The sequence below is a fragment of the Onychostoma macrolepis genome, chromosome 13, assembly GCF_012432095.1.
Source record: "Onychostoma macrolepis isolate SWU-2019 chromosome 13, ASM1243209v1, whole genome shotgun sequence".
Taxonomy (NCBI): Eukaryota; Metazoa; Chordata; class Actinopteri; order Cypriniformes; family Cyprinidae; genus Onychostoma; species Onychostoma macrolepis.
Window position 1 is genome coordinate 7,806,790 of NC_081167.1, and position 16,491 is coordinate 7,823,280.

The 16,491-nt window shown below is 37.1% G+C and overlaps 2 long non-coding RNA genes across 5 annotated transcripts in view; one reads left to right on the forward strand and one right to left on the reverse strand.

Annotated features, from left to right (window-relative positions):
• LOC131552722 (uncharacterized) overlaps positions 1-5,499 on the reverse strand; it is a 24,229-nt gene extending 18,730 nt beyond the window's left edge. The window contains exons 1-2 of one of the 3 annotated variants that reach the window (XR_009274043.1): positions 4,515-5,499; positions 3,092-3,169 (exon numbers count right to left, since the gene is read on the reverse strand). This is a non-coding gene — a long non-coding RNA (uncharacterized LOC131552722). Of the gene's footprint in view, positions 1-3,091 lie in introns of all 3 variants that reach the window. The other 2 variants (XR_009274042.1, XR_009274041.1) reach the window with 2 other exon arrangements.
• LOC131552721 (uncharacterized) overlaps positions 1-15,239 on the forward strand; it is a 16,896-nt gene extending 1,657 nt beyond the window's left edge. Inside the window, exons 2-4 of one of the 2 annotated variants that reach the window (XR_009274040.1) lie at positions 13,614-13,679; positions 14,457-14,840; positions 14,942-15,239. This is a non-coding gene — a long non-coding RNA (uncharacterized LOC131552721). Of the gene's footprint in view, positions 1-13,613; positions 13,680-14,456 lie in introns of both variants that reach the window. The other variant, XR_009274039.1, reaches the window with a different exon arrangement.
• Positions 15,240-16,491: the final 1,252 nt, after the last annotated feature.

A 16,491-nucleotide genomic window follows, 5' to 3' on the forward strand; every position in this document is an offset into this window, starting at 1 on the left:
GCCACAGAAGAACCTTTTTATCTAAATGATTCCATAAAGAACCATAAACATCTGAATAAAAAGATGTTTAGAAAGAGATGGTTCTTTAAAGAACATTTGACTGAATGGTTCTTTGTGGAACTAAAAATGGTTCTTGCATCGCTTTATAGAACCTTTTGAAGCACCTTTATTTTTAAGAGTGTAACATAATAAATACCAGATACACACACACTCAGACACCTGCAGAGTGACATCACTATTCATAGGTGTGCAACATAGCTGTCAGCTATGACAGAATCATTACTCAAAGGCAACAAAAGAAGCCTGTGTGTTATGTAAGGTGTGACTACCGGCCGATTAGCTCAAGCCCAGGAGGAGAGAACGAGAGAAAGAGAGCTGTCTGGCCGAGTCAGTCGCTGGCATGATGCAGCTTTAGGTGGTTAATGATTACTAAGGAAATCTGATAGCTCACTGCTGCACCTGCTTATGTCATCAACAGCAGAAGCGGGCATTCATACTGCTCCAAATGTCCTCTATTGTCCCCACTGGCATGGAACACTGAGTAGGAACAATGAGCTGTGTGTTTATGTTTGTGGCTTGCATGCTTTCAGGAAAGAGACAGAAATATTACACAGTATTCAAGAGACAGCAGTGTCTTGGAATTAGCTTCTAATCCATCAAAGTCGCTGCATTAGTCCAAAGAGCACTTCTGGAGGTATCTGGTCCATGACCGGAGGTAACGAGAGCTCTCGACTGCAGAGTTTCTACCTATGACTAATGTGTAGACCGTCCCATTAGTCAGAGAGCGAGCATTAATCAAGACAGGGCTGTGATTCGGAAAGGCTGCAGGAATCTGAAGGTAGCTCTCTACATGAGTGCACTGGCATCCACTCTGAATGGCATGGGGCGCTCAGACGCTCATAACTTCAGCCAGAGCAAACAAACCTTGAATCAACAGAAACTCCCTACTGTCTCCTCTCCACTAGGGAGGAACTGATTTACTTCACATAATGAGGAAGCTCAGAGTGCAGGCCGTGATGTACAGTGCAGACACTCTATGTGAGGGAATTGCATCTAGCTGTACTTCAAATGTTGATTGTATAAGTGAGAGTGCATTCTTTCTATAAATTATCCATTATTTATGTCACACAATTAATAGCATACATGGCTTTTTTTTTTCTTTTTGTCTCTGACCGATGCAAAATGGGCTTCTCCCTCAAGTTTAAAATACAGTGTGTCACAAGAAAATGCTGTGTCACAAGAAAAAGGCTGTGTAGTTGCAATGTTCCTTTGAGTATAATTGCACAAAATTTGGCATGTATTCTCAGAATATATGGATCTCTATGGAAAGAACATTAATATTAACATATCCAGTTCAATATTATTTTAGTATTATTTATATACTATTATAGTGTTTATTCAGTTTTTGATTTAGCTTTACTTGTTATATTTTCAGTTTTTAATTTTGATATTTAGTTTAAGAAATGTTGTCATATGCTTGTGTCATTTTTATTACTGTTCACTTTTTAAAAATTTCTATTTAGATTTAATTTGTTTTTAAGTTTTAGTAATTTTAGTAACTTATTTCAGTATTTCTCATCTTTGTTAACATTTTTCATCTAATATTTATTTTTTATATTTATTTATATTATATATATATATATATATATATATATATATATATATATATAGGCTATATATACACACACAGTCATAGCCAAAAATATCGGCACCCTCGGTAAATATGACCAAAGAAGGCTGTGAAAATTAATCTGCATTGTCAATCCTTTTGATCTTTTATTAAAAAAATTCACAAAAATCTAACCTTTCATTGGATATTAAGAATTTAAAACGGGGGAAAATATCATTATGAAATAAGTGTTTTTCTCAAATACGCATTGGACACAATTATTGGCACCCCTAGAAATTATTACGAGTAAAATATCTCTGAAGTATATTCAAATTCATATTCACAATTTTGAGCACTCCAGGGTGATTATACACATAAAATTATCCAGCCATGGCTTCCAGTTTCACAGAAATATAAATAGGAGGGGGAAAAAAAGCCCAAATTCCCTTAATCATCCATCACAACGAGAAAAAACAAAGAATATATTTCTGATGTGCAGCAAAAGATAATTGAGCTTCAGAAATGAGTGAAGTGGCTTTAAGAAAAGTTCCCATTTCCACCATCAGGGCAATAATTAAGAATTTCCAATCAACATAAAATGTTATGAAACTGCCTGGAAGAGGACGTGTGTCTATATCGTCCTAATGCACGGTGAGAAGGAGAGTTTGAGTGGCTAAAGACTCTCCAAGGACCACGGCTGGAGAACTGCAGAAAATAGTAGAGTTTCGGGGTCAGAAAACCTTAAAAAAAAAATTGTCAAACAGCACCTACATCACCACATGTTGTTTGGGAGGGTTTCAAGAAAAATTCTCCTCGCTCATCCAAAAACAAACTACAGTATATTCAGTTGTCAGACACGACTGGAATTTCAAATGGGACTATGGTCTATGGTCAGATGAAACTACAAAATGAGCTTTTTAACAGCAAACACTCAAGATGGGTTTGGTGAACAGGGAAAGGGTACCGTTAATTGTGGCCAATATGTATTAGAGAAAAAACATTTATTTCATAATGATATTTCCCCCCATTTTAAATTCTTATTATCCAATGAAAGGTTAGATTTTTGTGAATTTTTAAAATAAAAGATCAAAAGGATTAACAATGCAGATTAATTTTCACAGCCTTCTTTGTTCATATTTACCAAGGGTGCCGAAATTTTTGGCCATGACTGTATGTATATATATATATATATATTAGCTTAATTTCAGTTACCGAAAACAACTTTTAATAGTTTCAGTTTTAACAATAACAACACTGATATGATATGATGATATGATATGATATGATATGATATGATATGATATGATATGATATGATATGATACCAAATCTTGTGTAAAACAGACTGTCCCGAAATTCAAAATGGTAGACAAATTTTATTGACAGAAATGTTTTATTATCTCTTCATTAACTCTTCATCAACTATTTTAACCTTGATGGACAGGGTTTGGAGGAGGGAGTTTCCCCAGACAGGAAGGGTTACCTGATTTGATTGACAGATTCTCATTTTTCTCAGTCTTTGAATGAAAATGGGTGACAAAAAGAACAGCAGGGAGAACCTCTGAAAGAAAGAGGGTGAAATCAGAATGCAGGAACAAGAAATACAAAGAGATAGAATGGAATAATGATAACAGGAAATAATGAATGGAGACTGACAAAGATGAAAATGAAAAGCACATTTCTCTTTTATATGGATAAGTAAATCATTTTAAGCTATAGACCAACAGATCACACAAGAAGAGGCAGAAAGTCTCATATGATCAAACCAGTATGGTAGCAACCAAGAACAAAATAAATCATTTCCGAAGTAATTTGGGCCATGAACAAACAACTCCTATGCTGTGAGCATGTGGACAACTAGCATGATCTCATTAGCAATCATAGGTACTCATATGTAAATTTTGTTTCTAGCACATATACATTTTTGCATAGACACAAAAAAGGTGCATTATTAACAGAATCTAAAACATTTTACATATGAACAACTTTAGAGATGTATAAACATTTGCAAATCTTTTAAAGTTCATAGAATATTGAACTCATTGAAATAAATAGATGATTATAATTAACTTAATTAATGAAAAGAACTCATGTCAAAGATTTCCCTCACTTTACCCAAGACTAAACCATATAATTTTAAAATTCACTGGGTGGAATTAATTTAACCTCTTAAGCATATTTTGGATTTTTTTTTACTGATTTAGAATTTTGAATTTAAAAGTGTGCCCTACTCACATACAATGGAGTAAATTAATTAACATTTTTTTTTTAATTATTTAAGTTATTTAAGATCTAGTTCATCTCCAAGCAGTGAATAGGTTATTTTCATTGCCATTAACATGAAATAACTGAACATAAGCATATAGGAGCCTGAGAAAAATGCTCATTTTAGAAGAAAATTTCAAACGGCACTTAGAGGCTTTTGCATCTGAACTCTTTATATATCAATTACATTTCTATGTTAGGTCCAAATATATTTGAACACTGTAGAAAAACCCACTGTGCGTAGCTCAGGCCATTTTTGAACATAACTGTAAAAAAGTTAATGCAACTTTCCTCCTCATTAATCAGATCATTTTGGCATGCACACATTACATAACTTAATAGCCATCGGCACTGAGAACGTCGGGCACAATTCATGTTGACAAAGACATGTCCTCGTGTAACACTGATGAAAGCTTCGAGACAGACATCAACAAACATCTGTGGTTGTTGGCACAAGAGATTCTGAAAGTTGCTAACTTGATTACCATTTATTATCGTGTCAGGATTTATTGCTCCAAACACTCTCCCCTCTTGTTATCTCTTCAATAGTTCTGAGGTTGCCCGAGGAAGTTTAGCCATACTTTCCAAGCCAACTACAATATGATGAACAGCGTCTTTGAAATGCAGGTCAAGTTACTCACAAGCTCGGTGCTTCCTTGAGAGGGTGAATGGAAAAAACATGTGTTTATCCGAGCCGGAGAAAAACACTGTGGAATCCTCTTTCCGAATGATTCATTACAGGCCTCTGGCAGAGAGAGCCAATCAGGCCAGACCAAAGACTTTTCAGACTCCCAAGGACACACCAGAGGGTATCGTGTGGGTATAGTTGAGCAAACGCACAAACGCTCGCACATACACACACACACACACACACACAAACACTACAGGCTAAAAAAAGCCGCTACGGTTTTTGGGCTGCCCTTGAAACTGAACAGGCATGCATAAAGTCACACAAACAGCCCAAATGACAACTTAAAAAAAGTGCTTAAAAAAGACGGAGGTTGCTGAAATGACAGCCTCCGCCAGGATTATGTTGTGTGCGAACACCAGCCCTGAGGAAAAGTGCCGGTTGCCCTGCCAACGTGTCTGCAGAAATGACAAGTGAGCTGTAAACCACAGCAGGAGGGGGCCACGCCCTTCAGCTCTCCTTCAGGGGCCCCCTTAGGGCACCGCAGTTCCCAGAATGCACCTGGCCCTCCTCACTACCATTGAGTCAAAAGCCTTTTTTTCCTCATCCTATTTCCTTCCACTCAGTCAGGTAGAGCCTGACCAATAATGGCAGCCTGGCTGCGGTATTGGCAGCGTGTGCAGGGTTCAGGGTGACTGCTGAATGAAAGTTCAGCCAAGTCGTTCTGTGGAGTCACTCAGAGGATTACTCACATCCTCTGGCCATCCCAGCCGCCCCGAGTGACAGTCCCGCTGATGGATGACTGCAGATGGAGAGATGAAAACAACTGACACGTTGGTCTCCACTTTTAAATATTAACACATTGCTTACGAGCACTAAGACTTAGCACTTATTTCAAGATCATGACCAGTTTGGGCTCAGTTTCCAGGAGAACACACATAGATGCCCAGCTCACTGTTCCTGTAATAAGTTGTGTTGGATTAAAAAAAAAAAAAAGTGTTGGCTAATGACTGTATGCTTCATATCTGTCTTTTTATATCAGTCATTTGTGTTTCTGGCATACTGTGTGTGCATAAAGTGCATGCTAAGTCTGAATCAAAAGATGATGTTATTTATTGGCATGCATAGACATAAGAACCTCATTTAGGCTTGTATAAAGTTGCCCCAAACAAGTATTTGGACACAACTACCACATTTAAAAATATATAAAGATAATTGCATGAAATGGGTCATGAACTGAGAGACCAAAATTCCCTTGATCTTTTGACATGTAAGAGGTCATTGTATTATAAAAACATTCTGTAAGTTTCAGAACTCAAAACTTTCTTGTTAGTCTAAAAACAGCTTATATTGAAGGCAGTTTGCCAAAATGATAGCTTGTGGAATGTTCTACTCTATGATGTAATAGTGTGGATAAGCACTGCCTCCACAGCTTTAGATCAACACCTTCTTCGACGTCACTGCCTGTTTAGCCCCACCCACCAATTTGTGCATGTAGTTTTACGAGAGAGATGAACACGCAGGTCTACGCAAAAACCAAACGATAAAGATGGCTCTGAAGACAACAAGACGCTGTGCAGTGTCAAGATGTGGAAAAACAGTCTTTGCATTGCCTTCCTTCTGATCCCAATGTTAGGAAAGAGTAATGAACTTTTTAATGAAGATCCAGACCGCGTCATTAAGAACTCGGTCCTTTGTTCACTTCATTTTACCGCAGATTTGTTTACAAACAAGGCACAATTCAATGTGGGATTTTCAAAAAGATTGAAACTAAAAGACGATGCTGTGCCGACTTTATTAGATCTGACAGTAATGTCGCAACACAAGTGTGACTAACTGTTTTCATTACATGGTCACTATTGCATTGTTTCTTTCTACAGATCGCTTGATATGTATTGAGTTATTTATGTGTTTTTAAGCTAAATCACAGCAGCCTCCATCTATGTGGAATGTATGCTGTCAAACATACACAACTAGCCAATCATAGCAGTGGGTGTTTACTTCTGAGTCTACAATCCACCATGCCTGTGCAAACAGAGCGTTCTGATGAGGGGGTTAAAACAGGACAGAAAATAGCTTATTACTTCTAAATTATGTTTTTGCTGTAAAACTCTTGATAACATTATAAGCGGACCTCAGAGAACAGTACAAAATTAAAATAAAGGCAGTTTGTGACCCCTTTAATAAACAAAACATGCACAAACAGAAAAAAAGGTACAAAAGCTGTCACTGAGGCTATACTCTTTCAAAAGGTACTATTATGCACCACTTATGTAGTAATATGTACCTTTAAGTTACTAATATGCACCCTTTAGGGGTAAATGCAAAGTTACCTTTTCAAAGGGTACTGTCCCAGTGACAGCTTTTGTACCTTTTGTTCTGAGAGTGAGTAAATACAGCACAAACACACTTTTCAATCGATAAATGTCACAAAATTTAATGAATAAATAAATAACTATATTGTTCAAAATGCTGAAAAAAAACCCTGGACACTTTCTGGCTGTCAAAATTTAGAACACGTTTATTGTAGTTTATTGTAGCAGTAGTTTTTCTAAATTTTTTTAAATAAAGGTTGCAAAATGTTTCTGAAGCAATGCCATAGAGGTGAACCATTGACCTCTCCTCTGACTTTTCCATGAACAGTACTTTTTGGTAACACTTTAGATTAGGGAACACATATTCACTATTAACTAAGAGTTTTCATTCAATGAACTCCTACTTTGCAGCTTATTAATAGTTAGTAAGGTAGTTGTTAAGTTTAGGTATTGGGTGGGGTTAAGGGATCTAGAACATGGTCATGCAGAATAACACATTAATATGTGCCTAATAAGTACTAATAAACAGTCAATATGCTAGTAATAAGCAAGCTAATAAGCAACTAGTTAATAGTGAGAAATGGATCTTGAAATAAAGTGTTACTGAGACCCCCCCCCCCTTATTTTTCACTTTGAAGAACATTTTATTTACTTCTTTCTTTATTTTATTATACCCATTTTCATTTAATGCTCTATGCTGTTTCTCAACGATTGTTTAATTGGTGTCTATTTTTATTTGTCCTACGGAATTTGAGGAGAATCATCTGAGATACTTAAATTAAGCATAACTCAATTAAGGCTCCAATGAACTCCAGAGAATTCAATTATGTACAGTTTATTTATATTTATGTGCATGATTCATCAGCTTTGCTTGTATTTTCTTGTATAGTAGTTTAATGAATAATCCATATAAACACTACTATTTTTTTGTTATCACCTGTGTTAACACCACAATACAAAAAGTAACTCCTAACCAAGAACGCCACATTTAACATTTGAGTTAATGGTCAGTGAATGAGCAGATTCATCTGTTCCAGGCCCAAGGGATGGCCATTTTGTTTCTTCCCACAGAGCTTAGTGTCCTGGAGGACAGTGTTATGTGATGGAGGACTATGACCTAACGCCGACACTCCTGACCCCAAAGTGTGCAGTCTGAGGGGAGTCTGTGAAACCCCAGTGCATGTTTGCATTCCTGAAACAGTAACCGTCTTACATCTTTCAAGCCAATTTACTCACTCTTTTTTTCTTGCCATTTCATTGTGGTCACACTGTTGGTCATGTAGGTCTTCATCTTAGTTTAGTATGTCTATTCCTTGCTTTCTCTTTCATTCTTCGTCAGATTTCTGCTGAAGCTTTACTCCACCCTGTTCCTTCAGAAAACTTTGTTGATTTAGCATAGAGTGATGATGGATAAACTTATCCAAACCTCAGAAGGGTGTGCGCAACGCTCGGAAAGCCAAGAGCGTTCGTTTACACACACACACACACACGAGCACCTTCATTTTCAGTGGCCTGGACATCATTCGCAAATAATAAAGACATGGCAATGTGTCATTTCTCGACAAGCAGATGTTGCTTTGAGAAGAAGGCATGTGTTGTCTCGTCTGTAGCAGGCGGTGATGGCTGGATGAAGAATGGGAATGTTGCTTTAAGGTTTGTGGGTTCGGAGGTTATCGGACAAGCTGTCTACACAGGCTCGCCAACAGTCCATATTGAGGTGATACCCAAACAGTTTCAGATTCAGTAGCATAAGCCAAAAGAGTTTCATGTTATAGAGATTTTACAACAGAAGAAGGTGTTTTCAAGGCCCATGTATACTCATGGCAAAGTTTTTTTTCGTTCTTCGCTTAGGAGTAAAAAGAAGTTGGAAATACCTAAGCAGCAGTAACTTGTTGGCGAAGTTTCCTAAAGCCACCCACACTGCTGAGATTGGCGTTTATATGTAAACATGTGAATGCGAGTTGCACGCTTTCCTCTAATAACAAAATAAACACACAACAAAAATGACAGCGGTGAGAAAACAGCAGTTAAGAAAGCATCTGATCATAGCAATATATTTGCACCAGATCTACATTTCGACACTGCAGTCAAGTCACGTCATATCACGTTTATTTATGTAGCTCTTTATACAATAGATTGCTTTAAAGGGGTCATGAACTGAGAAATCAAAATTTAAGAGGTAATCGTACTATAAAAACATCCTGTACGTTTCAGAATTCAAATAATTCTTGTTAATATAAAAACAGCTTAAATTGAAGCCAATCTGCCAAAATACAGGCTGTGGAATGTGACACTTTATGACATATTAGTGTGGCTAACACTACCTCCGCAGAAGGAGATCAACGCCTGCTTCTACATCGCTGCCTGTTTAGCCCCGCCCACCGATTCATGTATGTAGTAGGTAAATAACGAGAGAGGCAAGCAGACCACGTCAGTAAGAGCTTGGTCCTTTGTTCACTTTATTTTACCATGGATTTGTTTACAAACAAGGTACAGTTTGACGCAGAATTTTCAGAAAGATTGAAACTTAAAAGATGATGCTGTGCCGAGTGCCGACTATATTGGATTTGACAGTAATGTCGCAACACACAATTTGAGTAAATGTTTTTATTATGTTTTATTACGAGTATTTATGCGTTTTTAACTTAAATCACAGCAGTGTCCATCTGTGAAGGACGTAGACTGTCAAACATACACAACTATTAGCCAATCATAGCAGTGGGTGTTTACTTCTGAGTCTACAATCTGCCACGCCTATTCAAACAGAGCGTTCTGATGAGGGGGGTCAAAACAGGACAGAAAATAGCTTATAACTTCTAAATTATGATTGTTTTGGGATGTAAAAAATCTTGATAACATTTATTACAGGTATTTCACATCTGACCTCGACAAACAGAACAGAAGAAATTAACCGGAGACGAGTTCCATGTCAAAGAAGGCGGAGTTCAAGAGCCACACCCACCTATTACATAATCACTGCAGGCCAATGATAGTTTCACAGCATTTACCAGCTGGAGAAACTATCAAGTGAAATATATTGGGGCCTTTAAGTTCAACATGAAGTGAAGTGACTTAATCCCCCTCAACTGTGGTAAATGGGTTATAAATCTTTCATAAAACTGCGACAACAGCAATATGATCACCAATACTCAATAAACAGTTCAAATTTATCAAAACAATAAACATTTATTCCGTTACATAATATTTTGTTCTTTAGCCTAACTGTAGGCTGTTGAAAATGTGTGGTGACAGGAACAGGACAAGAGATAATCTAGTATAACCGAACTAAACATACACAAACTGTTAGCCTTTGATCTTACAGTTTCAACTGACCTTGATAAAACTTCAGATAACAGCATTATCTGTTGATTTGATCCTGAAATGCAGAGTATCTGTTTGCTGACAGAACATTTTTAAATTCGGCCTCAATTCTGCGCCCTACGTTAGTAGAAGAAAATAGCCGCTGGCCTTGATAGCACTCTATATTTAGGGACTATCACTTATCATGAGATGCCAAATCTGCAAGGGTGGTGGAGACACTTGGTGCGGAGAGCAGCCTTCACTCTTCTGTAAAGCGTTTGTGTGTGTGTGTGTGTGTGTGTGTGTCTTCTGTCATGAAATTCTCAGAAGCGCATGATAGATGTCAATGGAATTACAAGTTGGGCCGAAAAAGGCAATAAAATGACCACTGGTGGCTAAGCGACTCGTCAGGCCTTCTGCAAATTTATATCATGACCATCAAGAACGAAAGTATTCCTTTTCCAAGGCCTGTTATGCTAACGAGTCATTAGGTTGTCCCGTCTTTCCATCTTTTCCCATCTTGTATATAAAAAGAGAAGGACAGACTCATAAAAGATCTTTATTTTTAATATTTTTATTTATTTATTTTTTGGCAGAGGCTACACTAAGTGCAAATAGTAATTGATTCCATTTAGTCCAAGTGTAAATTGTTTTTTTTAAGTTTTTTTATTAGCATTAAGTGTCAATAGTGTCAGATGCTATTTATACTTAGTGCAAATACTGGTAGATGCTATTTGCTCATCAATATATTGTAGTACATTTTAAAACAGTATGCAATAATAACAACATATTCTGGGTATATTTATTAAAATCATAATGTTCCAGGAAGGAAGTCAAAGCACAATAACAGTATGAGTTACATGAACTGGTGTATAAATGAGCTGTCTGATCAACCCAAGAACATCACATCAACTATCGGCCTATTAAATACCCATATTAGGCACTTTATTCCCACTGTTAAATAGCCTACCTGTTGGCCACTTTTCAAATATTTTCTTTATTTCACATTTAAAATAAACTAATCTACGGGTTGATATGCAAAAAGGGAGAAGAATGGGATGGGAAAATAGTGGATTCAAATGGTTGTGGTTGTCCCAATTACTGCCTTGGTTTATTTTGAAATTTTGTCTGGCTCAAACAGACAATGGTTGTGGTGAAGTTAGTGTAAACAGCCTTTGCCAGCTAGAATGTCCACTTACTAGGGATGGGAAGATTCCCCGATTCGCTCGGTGCATTGGCAAAAAACGTTAACGATGCGATGCATCGGTTTAAAAAGTGTGCATCGGATACAAGTTGGCAAAAAAACGATTTATTTATATATAATTACTAGTGGATGCGCTACACTTTTATTGTTTAGAAAGTGACCAATAATCTGTGACCAATAGTTTATATGTATATCTATAGATTGATTTTTCCTCTCGAAACTGTGTCTCAAGTGCGTTCTCTCATCACCGCTGCGTGTGAATATGATGAATCACACTATGGAGACCCAAGGAAAAGCAGGGATTAAAGTCCAAAACCTGACTTGAAATAACTTAACAAATCAATCGGGGCTAATGCTGTTATAAACGACCATGTAAGTTTACACAATCTAACTAATTTGTGCATTGTGCACGCTTATTCTTAAAGGGGTCCTATTATGCTTTTTCACTTTTTGAATTTTAGTCAGTGTGTAGTGTGTATGTTTGGTCATAAAACGATCTACAAGAACAAATCTCAAATTCCACTCCAAAGGGAGATATTTCCTTTTTTTAAATCCCTTTTCAAGAAATACAACGAACGGCTCGTGTTGTTTTCTGGTGTTTGTGACATCACAAAGCGACTCATTAGAATATCATTAAAATAAATCCCTCCTACGAGAACGCTTGGTTGAGCACTGCACGTTTCAAAATCGAAACCTGATGAGGGTGTTTACTTGATCACTGTATTTCTGAAGGAAACCGACTCTCTTCAGAAAATTTTGGATGCCATTTTCATTTCATCTTGCATGTAATGTCTGATAAAGCAGCGTTTGCGATAAAGTAGCGCTACTTTGTGTACAGCGTTACCGGGGAAACCTGTCTCTCTCCTGCTCCAACAGGAGTTAATTTGCATATATATAGACCTTTTTCCTGAATAACCGATGAGCAGCGCCATGATGGATTCTAACTTCCGTTTGGGTGCTCTCGTGTTCCGGTCTCCATAGAAATCCGTTAAAACGGGGTAAAAAAAAAAAAAAGACTGAGCTGAAACTTTTTCAATATAACTACATATAAAAATGTGCGGAGGGTTGCTCTGCTGTTGTTGGCTGCCACAGTAACGGCAGAAAGCTAAGGAAGTACTTGTTTTGCGTATCAGAATATCTGTCTTGTCAGGCACTGTATATATGGCTTGCAGCGCTTAAGTTAAAATACTGAGTGTGAAATGATAATATATGTTAAAATAATGTTTGCTCTTATCATTCTGTGTACAAAATCCCATGAACTTCACCCCGATAGGGAGCTGTATGTGCACTTAACTGTTTTCAATGCAGCTAGCCTCGCGTCGCTTCATGTCATCTTCCCACTCATTGAACTATGACTGGTTAAATGACTATTACTAACTATTTGCTATTACTGCAAAAAGACGGTCATTACGACACTGTAAAGTGATGAAACAATGGCGCCACATGATTTTTCACATTATATTATTGGCTCTGAAAATATGTAAATGTGACTAGAAACCGGAAAATTAAAGCACCTTTCTAATCGGGGGAAACTTCCGCGTTCAGAAAAAGGTCTATATGCCGCCACAAATAGTGTAAATCTGTGGGATTATGGTATAAATAAGATCAACTGTATAACAGTTTCACTACAATTCATGTTATAATGTTAAAATTAAAGAACAATAAACATAATATATATATATATATATTACCGTTGCACTTATCTGTACATAGTAAATGCAGTTATTTTTAAGCTGTTGTTGACATCCTATCTAAAACGTATTTAGCCAAAAAAACAACAACAACAATAACGTTACTAAATTTGTTGTGAGCAGTTTCATGTTGGAACTATTGTGTTTCTACAGATAATTTCTACATGAAACTACTCAAAATAAGGTCTGTGGATTATCTTGAGTAACCGGGTCATGATTTCTGGAAAATTACATAGCTGTAGAGTGAGAATGGTTCTGACTATGATACTAATGATGTATTCATTTCATTTAAAGGATCTAAATGTAAACAAAAAGGTTGCATTACTCCCTGAAGTCAGCATAAACGGTTCAAACCTGCTATCATTTCTGAATTGAATCATTTGGTCTTGAAAAAATGTTTTAAAAGGTCTATATTTGCAACTGTCTTGGTTTCAAAACAAAAAAATTATAATCTATTATGAAAATGACAGATTTGTAATATCAAAACTGTTAAATATTAGTTATGTTAAGTATTAGTTATGTATTATTTTAATAATGAACACACTGGTTTGTAGTGCAAACAGTTTTACCATTTACTTGTTATTCTTGTTATTTCCCTACAGCGGCTAATGAACCGGAAGTCTCACACATTCACAGAAAACGGCTTACCGTCTGCGTTGAAAAATAAGGTGAATTTCAATTATTTTCTTTTAAAATTAGTCATCTAAAACTCAGTAGTAGTTATAGTGTACCGCCACACTACTCTTTTCACTCTAATTTCTTAAATAAATAAATCTTGATTTCTTTTCTGAGCAGTAGTAGGGGTGTCCCCGACTAAGGATTTTCATAGTCAAATCTAAATTTTAGAATCTTGCTGATAGTCGACTGATAGTCGAATTATATGTTTGGTGTGGTGTGTGTGTGTGGGGGGGGGGATACATTACCAAGAGTCAAGTCATACATTGGTCAGTCATAATTACGACGTTAACACACAGGGAAAATGTGTTACGGACGCCTCACAGATACAAAATAATGTTTTATGTTTTGATTAAAAGAGCATTAAACGTCAGCGAAACCCTAAGAATTCACAACATTTTTTACAATAGAGCTCTCATTATAACGTTATGTATATGACAGAAGTTATTAATGTTGTCTATAGGGGTGGTTGGATTCATTCACGCACGTTAAAATATTTATTTAAAGCTTCCTTCTTTTCAGATTCTTATTTACAGCATTATCTTAATAGGCTGTATATTAACTTATTGGGAGAAAACCGGTAGTTCTATGTAAAATCGAGACATTTGAGCACCTCCATATAGCCAAAATAGCATGATCATAACACCTCTGCGAATATTCGACTGTGAGATTGGGATTCGAATCAGGATCCTCCTTTCAAAGCATTGAATCGTCGACTATTCAGGGTCACCCCTAAACAGTAGGTAACAGTATATCTGTTTCTGTTCCAGGTGACACAATGACGACGAGGGCATGGATGCTGACATTGGACGGTCAATTTGAAGTATGCTGAAGATGCTTCTTGCACTCTGGAATTTACCAAATTGAGGGCTAGTTTTTTATTTGGTGGGTTAAACAAGGAATGTTTGGATGTGTTGGGATTTTGCGAGCCGCGCAGGACCACAGCAGCCAAGTGGTGACAACCCCCTTCTCCCCCTCAAACAAGTGGTGTGGAGGCCAAACAAGCTGTGCTGGAGACCAGAGAGGAAGCTGATTTTAAAAGGATGCTCCATCCTCTGCAAACAGTACATATAAAGTGATGTACACTGTTGTGTGCAAATGCTCTGCCTGGATAAATTGGACACCTCTACTTTGTTGCAGGACTGTTCTTGACTGTGTGTTTGTGATGGAAATGTTTTTAAGCTGTTGTTATTTAAATGGTTTCATCCAACCTGAAAGAAACTAACAGCTTTCCTCTCTGCCTTTTTGTTTATAGGTACTTCTTGGGCATCAATCCAGAGACAGACACAAACTCAAAGAGGCAGAGAGGACATATCAGCCAGCAAGCCTGTACACTGATCAGGAAACTCATTGAGTTCGAATGGATGGCAATCTAGTGTGTAAGCAATGTTCCAACGCCAAAATGGACAAACCCAACTCTGGCTTTGTGTTAAGCTAGATGTAGTCATGCAGTGAGATGATCACTGAATATGTTCTACAGTGTGTCCTGGTTCGATGGAGAGAAGCTTGACCGTCTGAACCTCTTTGCTGGAAAGTTTAGAAAGAATTTATTAAACTGCAAAATAAATATGTAAAATTGATTGTTTTTGTGTTTATTTGAATTCAACATATCTTTACAGGTTTTTGACTGAGTTAACAGATAAAATGTAACAATTACAGTAATTTATAATAAATTAACAGTAAATTTTAAAGCAAAAGTTTTTAATTAACAATAAATGTTATAGTAAATTAAAAACACAATACTGGCTACTGAGTTGCATTACTATTACAATTTACACTGTACTTCTACAGCAGAATACTGCTAAATTGCAGTAATCTGATGGCATTAACTGTAAATTCACAGCTAAATACAGTAATTCTACAGAAGCATAATACTGCTAAATCGCAGTATTATCATTTCGTAATTATTTATTGTAAAAATGATACAGTAACTTACTGTGAAAGTAATGTAACTAGTTTACGGTAATTCACTGTGAATTTACATACAGTAATTTACTGTAAAAGTAATGCAACTAGTAGCCAGTAATTTACTGTGAATTTATTTTTTACAATGTATGTCACATTTAATGACTGAACTGAAAGAAAGTACGTCGTTCCACAAAATGTTATGTTACAGCTAAAACAATGGGAAAGATTCACAATCGCACAGGATATCCTTCGTGCTATTCCACAATTTATCCCTGAACCCAGTTTAGTCAAGTTCTGAATGGAATTTTCCATTAATGGGATAGTGTTTGTGTGAATGAAGCGCTTTTCCAAACTGCGCTGACTTGCCAGCCCGTCCCAAATGTAGATATTCAGCCATTATCCACTGCCAGCGGGATTCTCTCACTCACAACCGCACACGTACAGACTCACAAAACACACACAACCCGTTCTATCATGCTCGTTTGCTATGGGGTCATGATATAACAGATACCTGTCAACACCTAGCAGTCATCCAGCTATCAGAGCAGAGCACTGCTGTCAGCAATAACACACACACACACATGCTTCAGCTGCACACATACTGAACGCATAGAGACATGCAGCAAAAAACCCACTCTATACCCCCCACATGCACATACCGACATAAGTGGTTATACAACCATGCATAATCAAGGACAGACACAACAGGCACTTTTTTCCCTCACCCTTTCCTCTCTTTCACACACTCACACACACTTTAAAATCCAAACCTGTTATGTTATGGCCTTTTGTGCTTGTCAATCACCCTGTCCTCATGTTTCCCACGTCTGCCTGCTGTGGCCTGGCCCCCAGCCACCAGACTGCATGGACAGAAGTCTCTCCCGTGTCATTTCCTGT